This window comes from Peromyscus maniculatus, chromosome 5, assembly GCF_049852395.1.
Source record: "Peromyscus maniculatus bairdii isolate BWxNUB_F1_BW_parent chromosome 5, HU_Pman_BW_mat_3.1, whole genome shotgun sequence".
Classification (NCBI taxonomy): Eukaryota; Metazoa; Chordata; class Mammalia; order Rodentia; family Cricetidae; genus Peromyscus; species Peromyscus maniculatus.
Genome location: NC_134856.1, coordinates 112,529,658 through 112,541,557, shown reverse-complemented (window position 1 = coordinate 112,541,557; position 11,900 = coordinate 112,529,658). Strand labels below are relative to the sequence as shown.

The 11,900-nt window shown below is 42.0% G+C and overlaps 1 long non-coding RNA gene across 1 annotated transcript; it reads right to left on the bottom strand.

The window, feature by feature from the left end:
• Window positions 1-680: 680 nt before the first annotated feature.
• LOC143273451 (uncharacterized) lies at window positions 681-7,325 on the bottom strand. Its single transcript, XR_013051547.1, has 3 exons — window positions 6,246-7,325; window positions 3,306-3,388; window positions 681-1,780 (listed from the first exon to the last, which is right to left on the bottom strand). It is a non-coding gene; the product is annotated as an uncharacterized LOC143273451 (long non-coding RNA).
• Window positions 7,326-11,900: the final 4,575 nt, after the last annotated feature.

Sequence of the window (11,900 nt, the reverse complement as noted above, 5' to 3'; positions counted from 1 at the left end):
GGCGGAAGACAATTCTTCTGACGTGGCTACTTTAGGGAGCTTTAACTCCTTTGAGCCCTTTTGGATGTCTATGGGGAGGCAACCAGGAGAGAAGGGTGGAGATAACCCTGGACCTGGACAGCATAAGCCTCCTGCTTCTGAAACAGGAAAAGGTCCTGAAGGAAGGTGACACATGCCCGCCACCACTGTAGTAGGACCAGCGGCTTCTTATGCAGGGGAGTACAACAGCTGGGCTTCTTGTTTCCATATCTTTGAAGCTGCTGGTGTAGACGAGACAAAAATGCCATCATGATTTCGGGCGATGTAATTAATAACGAAGCCAGTGAAATGAGAGAGTTCCAGTGAACCTCAAAAGAGCATTCCTCGTCAAAAGAAAGGTTAAGAACAAGTATGAAGGTAATCAGTGCGGACTGTTCCTTTCTGATTCAAAACACATTTCTCTGAAAATGTTCATATATCTGAAAAATGTGTGTCACCACTTTCCACATTTTAAAATGCTGAGTTAAAAGTACAGGGGCATAGGTGAGCTGTATATTTATTAGGTATAATTGAACACGACTGCTTGCTAGATCATTTATTACATATGAAATTCCAATTTTGGAAATCTTTATAATTTTAATTACGTATTTTAATGAAATAAACTAAATGTATTAAATTTTTAAAATATAGGTAACGTTTTATTCAGACTTCCAAATGCAAGTAATTTAGCAGAAGGTTCCAACAGCTGCTTCCAAAGCAGACTTAACAATCTCAGACCATAAGGCGGCTTCTTTGCCTCACTTCAAGCAATGTGCAAACATGGAACAGGGCTAGCTGGAGACGCTTCAGAGGGTTCCAAAACGTCCAAAAGGTCACATAGATGCCACTAGACGGAGACGATTCCATGAGTGCTGTAGAACTAAAATGTCATCAAAGTGATCAAGTCCTGCCCTCCATTCCATAAAAAGGAAGACTGTCTCGAGGAAGGTAAAGGGTAGCGGAAGGGAAGGCCCAGGAGCTGACATCCAGGGCCCCGGCACTGGGTTCTCCCCACCCACAGGAGCTCCTCTACCTGAACACCCACCAACTCTTTAGGACTCACGTGAAATAACAAAAACCAATCCACATTTATTTCAATGAAATTTAAATCACAAGATACATCATAACTGGTTATGCAAACCCCCAGAATAGAAAGAAAGTAAATCTGGGAATTTCCACATTCATATTTATACAATGCTATATTTTAAGTCTTTGTTTAAACAGTTTTGTTGCACTGTGATTTGTGAAGGGAGGGCCATTCACTCGAAGTGTACAATTCAAAGGCTTTTAGTACGTTCAAAACTATACAGCCATCATTATAATCAATTTAACGATAGTCTGGTATGCTCACTTAAAGCGGCACTCCCGTCTCCTTAACCACCACCCCAACTACCACTCAATGCCTCCCCCAGCCCTAAGCAATCACTAATTTGTCTGTGTCACCAAAGAGATAGGACACGCATATACACAGAATCGTACACTATCTAGCTCTTTGTTATTAATTAACACCATTTTTAAATGACTTTTTAAAAAAAAAACATATTCAAAAGCATTTATTCAAATCGCAATTACTTTTTATTTCAGTAATCTAGAAAGCTTTCCAATCCAGGTTTTAACTTCATGTTTCTAACTTTGAAAATGTGATTTTCCTCTTATCCCCGGGAGCATGACAAATGTTTGGCTGTGGTAGGTGGCCCAGACTGTCTGCTGTCTCTGAAAAGGAAGTCAACCGATCCGGGCATTGTGTGTTCTCTTGCGACCCCTGGTGGTTGATGAAGAGAGTGCTTTTTAAATGAATCCTTGGAGCGCTTTAATCTCAAAACAGAGCCTGACTATTAATTAATATCAAATGTAACTAAAATGTTAATTATGTTGCTAAGTTTAAGTGTCCTAATATTTCTCTCTAAATTATAGACTTTAAATCTGGTCCCAAAGGTCCCATTAGAACCTTGTCCAAATGTTTTCTTAATACTTTTCACTTTCCACAAGGAAATCTTAAAAGTGTTTCATTTCATTTCTTACCAAAACATAAATCTGAGGGCCCTTTCATGTCTTCATCACTGTCTTTAAAAATAAAATAAACAAGAAATCAAACCTTACTAAAACTTTAAACTCATAAAACCAATAAAACAAAAACGAATATAAAAATACAAACTATATATTAGTAACAACCAAGTTCTCCAAGGTCTGACCCAGGTGAAAACTACCTTCAACAGTTGTTTCCCACATCTATTGCTTTTTAAGCATTTCTCCACTTTTAACTAGACTTAAAATTGAAACTTGAATATTTTACTAAGATTTCTTTTCTAATGCTGAACTAACTCCCTTTGCAAAATTTAAAATAGAGGAGACAGTGAAATAAAATAATTATGTAAGTAATTTTATATATTCCTTTAAATATAATAAATTACCACATGGCCACATAAGCACTAAATGATTTCCAATGCAAAAAAATATTTTGTTTCTGATTTACTAGTAAAACTTTATAATCTTAGAGTCTCAGATATGAATAAAATATATGTTCAAACAAGTATCCTATCCCAAGTGGCCTCTAGACTCAAGAACAAAACAGGACTTGAAAGCAAAAAGGGCCCAGTCAGAGCAAAACAGGGACGGGAGAGGGGCAGGGGACCGGGCAGGGTGAACAAAATCAAAGCTCACGATAAACAGACATAAAAATATCATAAAGAAGACCGTCACTTCATACAATGAGTACAGACTAATATAAGTATTAAAAGGATATACATGCACACGTGTGCTTATTGAGAGTAACAATTTTTTACAACTATTTTCTCCAGAAGTGCTTTCAATTTTGCTCAAATTTTGAGAACCCTTTAGGAGTGAACGTGTGATTTAGCAGACATTATTGCTCTGAATTTCTCCTCTGGTTTAAAAAAGAGGGAGAAATAACACCCAAATCAATTTGGAGTGAAGAGTGTGTTTTTGTTAGACCTTCAGTTATTGCACATTTTTTTTGTATGTTTTGGGTAAGTTTACCTCAAGTGCTCTATTATAGTTTATAGAGATTTAAAAATACATCCCTCTGACACCTAAGACAGAATTTCTTAATTCATCTATTCATATGGAAATAAATACACTTTTTGAGTTCAAGATTGCAAATCAGGTCAGTGTATTTGTAAATTTTTAATAAAATATCCAATCTCTATACGGGGTGAGTTATGGAAAATACGCCATTCCTCAGGAGAGCACAAAATGTGTGCACACCTGTCTGCTTGCATAAAGTACAGGAGGGAAAGTGGCGCCAGGATAAGTTCAGCTGTACATACCGGAGGCCGACGGAATCCTCAAGGCCGGATCATCACAACTGACTGCGTGCAGGGAAGGGGTATGGGGCTAGTCTTTAGCTACACTGGAGAAAGGAGAAAAATCAGCATGACTTTTGAGACGAAAGAAATCGGAAGCAGGAGTCCACAGGTACCTGGTTGCAATTGCCCTGTTGAAAACCTGGTCGATGGGCACTCCTGCAGAACACGGCATGAACAACAGCCCTGCGTCGTTGCCTGCAAGACTGACCCCAGCTCTACGTCTTAATTCTTTCTATATTTCAAACCAATATTCTCTTGCCTTGTTTTTGTTTTTGTTTTAAACAGTATTTAATTGAAGTAAACTTGGTTTCTGTGATGCTGGACCCATTGCTATTTGCATTCCCTAAAGAGATAAGAAAGAAACTTGTTATTGTATTAGTGTTTATTGACTGCAATTGTGGGAGAATAATTCGACTCGTTTTATTTTACACACACAATCGGAAATTGAAAGAACGTGGCCTGAGATGTAGATTTAGTGGTAGAGCTCTTGCCCGGCAATGCAAACCTGGGATCCATCCCCAGCATGGCAAATAACAAATCAAGAAATAAAAACCCCTTTTGAACTGGAGACTGATATATGATCCTGGCCTGGTGAATGTAGATAGACAGGGGCTAAAGACAACAAAAGACCCTGCCTTAAAGCCCTTCTACCTTTTCTCAAAAGATGGTCAATTACTGTTTACGGCTCCAGCACTCTTTGATAGTAATCAGTGGCTTGGGTCTCCCTCCTCGGATACCGCTGTTTACTCTGCCGACCAGGGCACATTTCCATACAGTGAAACACATGTTCTGCTGAAACCCGACCCTCTGTCCCAGGACCCACACTGCAGAGATTAGCAGGACAAGACAAAAGGCTGTTGACGACAAAAGCAGCCACTAACGACAATCTCAAAGCTATGGAGAAGTTAGATCTTGGTCGTAGACAGCCTGGGGCTGAAGTACTTTAGAGGAGAAACTTTCTGTTGGGACCTTTTGGCTGGGACGTGCAGCCCCCCGCCCCCCCGCGCGCCCCCCCCCCCCCCCCCCCCGCCTCTGTGGCTGGCCATGTGCTCGAGTGATAGCCCCCATATAATTTCATGGCCGCGGGGAATCTGGAGCCATGTCCTGACACTGACAAGGTAATGAGGCGCTTCCAGACGCAGCAGGTTTTCTGGGGCCGCAGCGGGTTTATGGTTATTGCTTTCATTTACCGTTGGTCTGGACGGTCCGGGACAGGGACACATCCCCAGAAGTATCCAAAGACACAGGAACTGCCGGCTGTAATGGGGGAGCAAGTCGCATGGGTAACAGGAGGTTAAATGGTTAAATTTCCTGTTTCACATCCTAGATACCTTTGCATTTTGCTGTAAGTGCCTGAAATGTGCAGACATGACGTTTTGTGGAAATCCTCTTTCTGCCCATGAGCACTGAAATCTTATGCCCATGTGGACTGAAAGCCTTCTTTACCATTATAGTCTTACCTGGTACGGAAGCCTGGTTTTTTGTTTTGTTTGTTTGTTTGTTTGTTTAGTTTCCTGACAAGTTGCACAGCCCTCCTCTCCAGGTTTCATTCCCCTTCTCTTCACTGTGGCTATGGAAGAAGGGACAACACCCACAATACTAAGTGCTCTGGGGCCCCTGGAGACCTTCCTTCCTGCTGTTCCCAAAACACATATGTAAGTCCCAAAGAAGAAAGAAAGGGTTGAGAGGAGGACACCCTTGCCCCCACACCCCACACCCCTGACTTGTCAGCAAGCTGCTTCTTTAAAATGTCATCCTGTTAGATTTAATCATGGTTCCTAAAATTGGACTTTTGCTTTGGAGACTTACTGGACTCATGAAGTCATTGCAACACACACACACCCCTCTCTCACATACACACACACACACCTCTCTTTCTCTGTCTCTCTCTCTCTGTCTCTCTCTCTCACACACACACCTCTCTCTCACACATACACACACAAAAAAAAACCCCACACATATACCTCTCTGTCTCTGTCTCACTCACACACATACACCTCTCTCTCTCTCTCTCTCTCTCTCTCTCACACACACACACACACACACACACACACACACACACACGCCCCACCCATGCAGTGGCCCACTGCAGCGTCTAAGCAGTTCAAAGGGAAAGAGTAAGGATAAAAAGATGCGGCCACCATCACAATCAGCAATCTTCAGGCCAGAGTGGAGGAAATCTGCTGTCTGTTTACAGGAAAGTTCAGGTTTGGGGGCATGGAGGAAGAGCTCAGTAGTAGCACATATCTATCATGTCTGAGGCCCCGGTTTCTAGTCCCAGACGCCTTCCCAATGCCCCTTGGGAGCTAGTGAGGATTCTTCACACATGGTGGCTTCCTGCATGCACAATTAAGACTCATACTGATCTTCATTCCAGCTTCATTAAAAATAACAAAGTCATTTATAAACAGCATTTTAAAAGGAAATGGATAGCATGTAATCAGATGCTGGAGCCCTGGAATATTCTAATTTCTGGTGGAAAAAAATACATAAATTCTTTCTATTGTAAAAGATAGGTATGTAAATGAAAACTGGAATGTGAGTAATAAGCAAAGTATTTAAATGTCAGCCACAAAAGCCTTTTTCAAATTGCATGGTAACTCCCAGATTCCACAATCAAAGAATTCCTCATTTTTAAGGGTAAAACTTACAAACGAAGTACAAAAGGCACTGAAGCGAGGGGGGGGGGGATGGGCTAGTTACCATTAATGCCATTTTAAAGGCCGAGTTGAAATTGAATGTCAAACAGCTAAGGTTTATTGTACACGTGTTCTTGCTCGTTAAAGCCTGTGTTGAGCACAGAAGTGGCCCATGGGGATGCTGGAGGAGAGGTGCGGAGGTCTGGAAATGAAACCCACGCTTCCACTAGTCAGTATCCTGTGACACTGTGTCACGCAATACCTGGAGCGAATCCTGCTTTTCCATCTATTCTGTCTTCCCTGTTGCGTTCGCTTCTTGCTGGCCTCGCTCCGTCTGTGGACTCCTTTTCCTCTGAAGCAGAGGTGAGGTGGAAATGTTTGCAAGAGAGGAGCATGAGCTCAGCTGGTTCTGCTTGGTTAGCGCCTGTCTGAAAGGAGATGTTGTCCCCTGGGTGTCGACCGGGGAGTGTTCTGAGCAAGGCAGGACAAAGTGCTTTTGCCTTCCCCTTCTCCTCTGCCTTCGTGGAAAGGCTTCGTCATTTGGGAACAAGGGACATTTCGCACAGAACTTTGGGTACACATTAACATGTAAGGACAAAAATATCCCCAAAGCAAACAGTTTTTGGATCAGCGTCATTTTGGATTCTTACTGTGATTTCTTCCCCTCCACTTGGTTGGGAAACAAAGAAATCAGCTACAATGAGTGAAAATATCTTTCTGGCTGCAATTCTTTCCTCGATTTAGTTTGTTTTCCTATATTTTATTTGAATATTTAGCCACTTAAAAAATTAAAAATGAGATTTGCTTTCATCGTAGAACCTACGGGTTAGCATGCAGCCTGAAAGACTTTTTTTTTCCTAACAGAATTTAAATAGTCATATAGCAAGCAAATAAAATAGTGTAGCAGGCAAATTACTCATTACCACAGTGCTCCTCTTCCCGTCCCAGATGAAGACAATCCGCTGTCCCCTTGCCAGGCTAATCCATGGTTGGTCGGAGTTTTAAGGATTAGTTTCACTTCCAAAGAAAGCTTGTTCCGTTGTTCAAAACACTACAGTAATTCTGGCCGCTCTGAGGCTTTAGTGGCCTTTCCCTCTGAGCCTCAAGTCTGTCTACTACAGCTTACATGCTGGGGAAAACACACACACACACACACACACACATCAAAACTGAATGAGCAGACGTTCCCCTGCCAGTCCCAGTGAAAGCAAATAAGCTCACCCACTAAGAGCCCCAGCAAAGGACAACACACGCCACAGGGCAGGAGCAGAGCTGTGTGGTCTTTTTGACAACAGCATAATTCTCAAAGAAATAATGCAAATCCTGACGAAAAAATGCATCCTCTCCACAGGTCCGGAAACTGGAGAGAGGGGAAATGGACAGTTGTGTGGAATGAATAGGGCAAAGCATTCTGGTCCTGGGCTGATGCCTTGTGTGCTCCCCACATCTGTGCGCCCCCACCTCCCCAGCCTGTTTCCTAAGGCTCTGTGCTTACTAATGACAGTGGCCACCACTATTGGTAGGCATTACACAACCTCTCTGCTGGATGCTTTTCCTGCATTAACTCTAATTTTCACAACCATCAAAATGTCATCGTCACACAGGCGCGGTAACACATGCCTTTAGTCTCATCTACTGGAAAGGCTGAATCCAAGAGTTTGTGGCAGCCCCAGTTTCCAAAACAAAACCAGTCATTGTCCCCACTATACAGATGAGATTGCTTAGCTTGTGACTGTGCATGGTCAATCTTGGCTCAACCCATCAATTCTAACTGTATCACTTCATCAAAGGAGAAAATTAGGAGCCGCTCCAACTGTTCTTTTTGCCATACATCTTCAAATCCGCAGGACAGAAACCAAACCAGCAGACTACAGACTGCCTGACTGTACACACAGCCTGTCCTGTTGGGGAAGAACCGCTTTCACTATCAAAGCAGCCTTTCTCCAGGCTGCTGTCTTCAATGCTAAGGAGGCTGCTTCTCCAGCAGGCCTGCCCTGCTCAGTGATGACTATAAGACACACAGGCCTCTGCTCTGCAGGGGGCATCTGCACCAAGTGGGCATCTAAAGAGTGGCACAGTTCTCCTGCCCTCAAAGATTGTAGCCTGAGACCATGTTAATCAGACAAGTTGAGGATATGCAAGCTTCTATCAGAAGATATGATAAAAAAAAAAAAAAGACTCTTCCTTGGGCACAGGCTCATTCTAGAATTAGTAAGCAGCATAAATGTTTCTCTACCATGGGGTATTCGAATAATTTTTACACAAATTGTTGTTTTCATCCCCATGAGCATTTTGCAGACAGTCCATGACATCTGGGAAGCTTCGGTCCTGTTAACTATTTAGTTCCATAACATTGCCTTAGAAAAGAAGACATTGATACCCAACAATGTCTCTCTGTTGTCTTAGGCAACTTCTCCTTTTAGAATCCGAATCCCATTCAACAGCAGGCAGAATCATGCATATTTTTTTGTCTGTTTGTTTTGGTCCCATTTTAAACCTAGCAAACAGAACACTGAAATTTCTTGACTATTAAAATCACTGGGTCTGGTTCGAGTTGCTTGGGAAATGGAAGGACTAATAGGGAGGAGAAGAAAGGAAAGGAGATGGAACTAGCCTTCTCTTGTTCATGAATTTATTTTGTGTCCTGAAAACATATTTATTTTACTCTCTGGTCCTCAGTTTCTCTAAGCATAAAAATCACCCCAAGGCTTGAATTTCTAAACATTATGATCATGATGAAGCCAGCCCTGGATGACATCCACATGGGAAAGCCAGGGTACACTGAATCACCCCAGAAGGGAGCAATCTGGATCCACCTGCTTGGATCAAATCTTAATCTCCTCAGCACTCTGAACGGTTCAGATTCCAGACCTCCATTTTTGGATTGTTGTCTGGTATAAGGAAAGGACTGTAGACCCTTCCACAGCTCCCTCAGGAGCCGCCCATGTCAAAAGCCCTGCTCCCACCCTCCCCTCCCCAACATGACCAGTTAGCAGGGAAGGACACACAAAAGACTCTGGCTCAACCAGTAATCCTTTATTTATTTCACATAAAAAATGATCTGAGGAAGATATCTTAACACTTAACATTGGTTAGTCTTAAAGAGTGAGCGCTTGAGTTTGGGTTATATTACTTTCAGGACTTGCAATTTTTTCTTTTAATTTTCTAATAGAAAAGGCAGCAAGAGATGTTAAACACAAAATATTAAAACAAGGAATCTGAGATTTCCTGAGAAACCTTAACAGACTTTTTTATTTTAAATCCAGTATTTATTTTATTTCTTCTTCTCCTGGATTTGCTAATAGATCACACATTTCTTTTTCAGGAAGAAAGAATTTAGAAATCAAACAGTAGTGCTTGCTACTAAGTGGATATGCTTTTTTCTTTACATCAAGCATAACAGGCACAAAAACGTCCATAATTCCTCAAATCCTCTATTGTCAATTTCTTTGCTAACAAACTCATTACATTGAGATAAAAAATCCTATTAAGATGAACATAGTTCCATATTTGTACCTGCACAGCGAGACATCCTCAAGGTGCAGAGAAACCAATGCTCTGAGAAGACACTCACTGCTGCTTACATGCTGCAGGCTGCGCACTGGCGTTCATGTAAAATATGCAAATGTATTCAGACGTCACCTAGTTTTATCAGAAAAAAATGAAACCTTCACTGAACAAGATTTGGGGAGGAGGCTGAAGCTGGAGAATCACAAACTCAAGGCTAGTGTGGAACTACATCAAGACCATGTCACCAGAAGGCGAAACAGAAAGGGAAGAAAGGACAGAAGTCAGAAAGGCAAGTGGGCAGGCAGCAAGGAAGGAGAAAGCTTTAGACTTGGATTCACAGTACTGTCTACCTTCCCCAAAAGGAAAATGTACATACATCCAGGAAGCAAAGGAAAAACGCAGTGGGTAACATCCCAAACAGCAGGTAACCAGAAGAGCGTCTGCTGGGGAGTTAAGTCTTGTGCTGCAGACACTACACGTGTCTGGTATTCTAGTGACTGCTAGGAACAAAGTAGCTACATTAGAAAACAACAATGCCTTTTCATGTGAACAATGAGAAGCAAACCTACCCATAAAAAAAACATTACAAACAACAAAGTAAAACTATGAATGACTTGCTAGATGAGCCATTGACGTGCATGAAAATACACACAGAAATGTAAGTGGTGGAATAGGAATAGGAAAAAGTAATTTTGAAGGAAAACTGATACTATGTTTTGGCATAAGTAAAAGCTAGTGGAACCCTGTTATTATTGCAGATGGGAAGAGAATAAAAACACTATATTCCAGTAAAGATTATTTCAATAACTATCATTGCTACATATGTAATTTGTAGAATGTTTTTAAATACTATAAGATTTTGTCCCTGAATAACTAGAAAACTCTTGTCTTCAAAAGCTATGAGGTAAGGCCTAGCTACTGCTTAGCCTGAGGGTTCAGTCTCTGTGTTCCCTAAAATAAAAGAAAAACTTGAAGCCAGGAAGTTTCTCCTCACAACCTACCCAGCCCAGAGGGTACCCTCCCAAGCCCTGAGGAATTCATGCTTGCTGCTGGGATCCAAAGGACTATTTGCTGGTCACTAGCTGTCCTCCACTCAATCCTGGTCTACATCCAGAGGCTCTGCCACATGTGCCAATCCACGGGGGCTCAACCAAGCCTGAGGAAGGACACTCTTCATGTCTAGGCCACTCCATCAGTCACTTTGCATCCACCTCTTTAGCTGCCTTTGAAGAATCCTGCCTGAAGCTGACGACTGGCGCCCACAGGCCCCAGTCACTGGGTGTCCTCAGACACAAGGGAAGAGAGACGCGCCTGATACTCTGAGAAGACCTGCACACTGCCTAGTCTTCTCTGTGTCTGCTGACATTATCATCCAGTTCCCTTCGTCCACTATTTGGTCAACATTCATGGAGTTCTTCAGCGATTCTTTCTTTGGCACAGTATTTTGTTGTACGCCCAGCAAGGATGCAATCAGCTCACTTTGTCACACCACTCTGCCCTGTGGTGGCTGCAGTCCCTGAGTTTAGACTGACATACATTGGGCTCTGCTAGAATCCATTTCTGGTTCTTTCGGTTTGCGTTTGCTTTTCTTTTTTTCTTTAGCTATTGAAGTTTTCTTCTTTCTTTCATGATATAAATAAATATGGAGAGGATTTGGGCCATAGTTGCTGTCTTTGAAAGCCCACCATGAGCTGTCTTTAGCATCATTTGCCACTGCCATAGTCCATGCTTTTCACTTAACACAGTCAGCACTTGCCACTCACAGGTCCTCCACCCATGAATTCAACTAATCTTGGATTTTAAGTATTGGGGAAATTGCATCCATACGGTGTATGTACAGGCTTTTCTCATTATTCTCAAGCAATACCATATAACCACTATTTACACAGCACTAACATCATGTTGGGTGATACCTCAAAGTATATGAAAGGATGGGGGTGGTCTACCTCACATCTGGTAACTCTTCACATACGGGCATCCTCAGGCTTTGGAATCTTGGAGCCCTGAAGCCAATGCCTGCTGCTAAGGATAAGTGCATGTCACTGACGCTGGCTGTAATTGATTTTCCTTGCTAATCTTAGCAGCAACAGAGTCAATCCACCTGTAAATTGCTGCCATTTGTTTTCGATTGCTTTTTACTTCAATGGTTAAATAATTCCCCCAAGCATCTCTCATCTAATATCCCTTTGTAAAATGTCTCAGCTGTGGACGCTATGGCAGTTCCATTGTGTTCTTGTGTTATCTATGGCATTTTGCTTCTATATGTTATTTCTGGAGTTTTTATTGTGTATTCAAGTCACAGTAGACAAAATTCCACAAAGTGACACCATTGCTGATTTATCCTTCAAGAGTATTTTATAGGATTGTCCCCATTCACCATTTTACTTTTTTTTCCTGATATTTTCTG